Here is a 4,464-nt window from a genome sequence, read left to right as displayed (position 1 = left end):
GATATTTTACTGTTTTCATTTTTTACGAACTGTGTTGTGTCAGATCAAATATTTTATATTTTTAATTTTAATGTTCATGCAAGGAAAGAGGACATTCAACTTGAAGAACACACAGACTCGCTTCAGAGACATAAAAACAGCTGATGATAATACCATAAGGTGATAATATACATCTTGTGTCAAACCTGTGATTTATGATCCCCATATCCCCCTGAAAATCAGAATCAAAGTCAGACTTACTCTCCACAGAAACGTGAGACTGTCGTACTGGAGCAAAGATCCCAGAGAAAAGCCAGTGTGGGTAAAATGACTCATGCGGGCCGCAAGTAGAGGTGACATGGGCCGTGAGATTGAGACCAAGGCATTAGAGCCTCTTAATGCGTGTTTTGTTTGGGTTTTCCACCAGCATGCAGTTACCAAAAATAGAGAGGGGACAGCTTAACATATGAAACAGGAAAAGACCGCCGTGTAATCCCTTTATTTCAACAAAGTAACTGTATTCTGAATACCATCTTTTTAAACAGTAACTGTAACAGAATACAGTTACTCATATTTTGTATTTTAAATACGTAACGCTGGTACATGTATTCCGTTACTCCCGAACACTGAGTACAAGCATCATTTAACTTTTCCTTGCTTTTCAGCATAAATGCAGGAACTTGCAGGTTTTATTAAAACTGTCATAATTGCCAAAAACAGGGTTGACCCATGTTTAAATGAGGATTGCTTCATATATCAACAGTTCTGAAAATCCCTTTTTAAAAAAAGGAACCTAGAACATGCTCTCTCTGTCTCTAAACCTTTTCATCACGTGCCCCCCCTGTAATGGCTCAGCACTGCCTGGTCTTGCAGTGTGTCCACCTGTTGTTGACACACCACCGCCTGCTCCGAATACATAATTTGCCAATGTCAGAGTTTCTGCAGAGATGGTAAAAATCAGTGGGCGACATGTTGTGCCACTGTCACCACAGCTGGGCAGCACAGAAACAGCGGCTCAGGGCAGAAGATTGCAGATATATCGGCGGATATATCAGCCCATCGATAACTCAGTTGGGTTCTACCATATTGGAGTTGTTATTGTTTTGGTTAATTGGTATTCGAAATTGGTTGTAGGTGTGAATATGAGTTTGCACTGTTGTCTGTCACTATGCATTATCCCTGCAACTGACTGACAAGCTCCATCTCTGCTATGACCATCAATTGGATAAGCAAAACAAAATGGATGGATGTCAACCATCACCCCCAATCACGACAGATGGAGGCCCCTTCCTGTACCTGGTTCTGTTATGACAGGAGTGGGCAACTCCAGGCCTTGAGGGCCAGTGTCCTGCAGGTTTTAGATGTGTCCTTGAGCCAACACAGCTGACTCAAATGGCTAAATTACCTCCTCAACAAGCCTCTGGAGAACTCCAGAGGCTTGGTAACGAACTAATCATGTGATTCAGGTGTGTTGACCCAGGGTGATATCTAAAACCTGCAAGACACCAGCCCTCGAGGCCTGGAGTAGCCCACCCCTGCGCTATGACCTGTTAAAAGAGTTTTTTTTCCTTTCCACTGTTTGTCAAGTACTTGCTCATAGGTGGTCATCTGATTTTTGGGGTTTCCTATTATTGTAGCACCTTTACCTTACAATATAAAGTATAATACAATATAAGTGTGATTTGGAGCCATAAAAAAAATGGAAGTGAAAGTGGATAGAGGGAAGGTTTAGCTTCAGAATTAGGGGGCTTGGATAGTAATTTCACATACTGATCAGTAAAGTTTACATTTATTTCTTTTGGCAATCTCTTGTTTAAACAGATGGGATGTAATGCTCCAAGAAATGTGCCCCGCTTGTCTGCTCTGTGTTCTTATCAATCCCAGTGAGTATATGCAACAAAGAACACATGCTGTAAATACACCTGAAGGACAATGACTTGCAAACAAGCAGGCTTCTTCACGTTGCTGTGGAAATTTCAAGCAACAAGATAATCCAAACCACTGGAAACAGAATTCTGAAACCAAAGTATTATGTGATTTCAGCAAAAGTGGCAGAGCTGGCTAGATGACTTTAGAATTTAAGTTAATCTCAAGGGTTTGCATGCTCCCTAGTGCATGTGTGTATGTTACACCACTCTAAAAGATGCCTCTGTGCCCCGGGCAGCTTTGGGACATTCTGATCACTGCGTGGTCCATCTTATTCCAGTTTATAGGTAAAAACTCAAACGTGCCAAGCCTGTAGTCAAAACTGTGAAGAAGTGGACTAACGCAGCAAAGCAGGAACTGCAGGACTGTTTTGACTCCACTGATTGGACTGTTTTTGAAGCTGCATCTGAGAACCTAGATGAGCTCACGGACACTGTGACATCATACATCAGTTTTTGTGAAGATGTGTGTGTGCCAACAAAGACCTTTTGCACATACAACAACAATAACCCATGGTTCACTCCTAAACTCCAACATCTTCGTAAGGCCAAGGAGGACGCCTACAGAAGTGGTGACAGGGCCCTGTACAAGCAAGCTAGGAACACACTGACCAAGGAGATGAAAGCAGCTAAAAGGATCTACTCCCAGAAGCTGGAAGAACGGCTCTCAGCCAACAACCCAGCGTCAGTGTGGAAGGGCCTGCAGGAAATCACCAGCTACAGACGCCCCCCACCCACTGTTGAAGCAAACAAAGACCTGGCCAAGGAGTTAAACACATTCTACTGCAGGTTTGAGACGGACAGACTTCCACACCTCACCCTCCCCTCCCCAGAGACATTGCTTCAGACATTGACCCCCAACACACCTTCCACCTCTCCCCCCTTCATCCTCCCCCTCCCCAATCCAGTCAACGACCACCACCACCCTCCCCAATCAAGACTCAACGACCACCCCCACCCTCCCTAATCCAGACTCAACGACCTCCACCACACCTCTCACCCCCCTTTCCTCCTCCCTGAAACTCAGAATACACACTGAGGATGTGAGCCGACTATTCCAGAAACAGAAGCCCAGGACAGCCCCCGGACCAGACGGCGTCTCACCCTCCTGCCTCAAAACCTGTGCTGAACAGCTGGCTCCCATCTTTACTCGCATCTTCAACAGATCCCTGGAGCTGTGTGAAGTTCCCTCCTGCTTCAAACGCTCCACCATCATCCCTGTTCCCAAGAAACCCACCATCACAGGACTGAATGACTACAGACCTGTCGCCTTGACGTCTGTGGTCATGAAATCCTTCGAACGACTGGTGCTAGCCCATCTGAAAGACATTACAGGCCACCAAATCAAATCAAATCAAATCACTTTTTATTGTCACATCACATGTGCAGGCACACTGGCACAGCACATGCGAGTGAAATTCTTGTGTGCGAGCCCCACAAGCAACAGAGATGTGCAAACACAACAACACAAACGAGCAAAATACAAGAATGGCCAACCTGAAACTAATAAATATATGTACAATATATAATAGTGTATGCATTTCTGGATGTGTATACTAAATATTTTCCTACGTGTGTGTGTGTGTGTGTGTGTGTGTGTGTGTGTGTGTGTGTGTGTGTGTGTGTGTGTGTGTACACATTTTTACAAATTAAATAGTAAAAAAATAAAATAAAATAATAATAATAATAATAAAATATATAAAATATATAAAATATACAGAGTTGAATATGTGCAAAACAAGTGGCATTTATATACAGTGTGGAGTGCATAATGTTGAAGTTCCAGTAGTGAAGCTGAGGTGTCTATGACGTGTTCAGCAGTCTGATGGCCTGATGGAAAAAGCTGTCTCTCAGTCTGCTGGTACGGGACCGGATGCTGCAGAACCTCCTTCCTGATGGAAGCAGTCTGAACAGTTTATGGCTGGGGTGACTGGAGTCCTTGATGATCCTCCCCGCTTTCCTCAGGCACCGCTTCCTGTAGATGTCTTGGAGGGAGGGAAGCTCACCTCCAATTATCCGTTCAGAGCACCGCACTACTCGCTGGAGAGCTTTGCAGTTGTAGGCGGTGCTGTTGCCATACCAGGTGGTGATGCATCCAGTGAGGATGCTCTCAATGGCACAGTGATAGAAGGTCCTGAGGATGCGGGGGCTCATGCCGAATCTTTTCAGTCTCCTGAGAAAGAAGAGGCGCTGCTGGGCCTTCTTCACTGTTTTGTTTGTGTGTACTGACCACGTAAGATCCTCAGCCAGGTGTACGCCAAGGAACCTCTGCAGTTTGCCTACCGGGCAAACAGGTCGGTGGATGATGCAGTGAACATGGGGCTGCATTACATCCTGCAACACCTCGACCGCCCGGGAACTTATGCCAGGGTCCTGTTTGTGGGCAGGAGAAAGGATCATCGGCACCCCCCTGCCCTCCATCCAGGATCTGTACCCGCCAAGAACCAGGAAACAGGCAGGGAAAATCATCACAGACCCCTCACACCCTGGACACAGACTTTTTGATCTGCTGTCCTCTGGCAGACGGCACAGAAGCCTGCAGACCAGGACCACCCGACAC

This window comes from Aulonocara stuartgranti (genome assembly GCF_965226115.1).
Source record: "Aulonocara stuartgranti genome assembly, chromosome: 7".
Classification (NCBI taxonomy): Eukaryota; Metazoa; Chordata; class Actinopteri; order Cichliformes; family Cichlidae; genus Aulonocara; species Aulonocara stuartgranti.
This window is presented reverse-complemented; position numbering follows the sequence as displayed.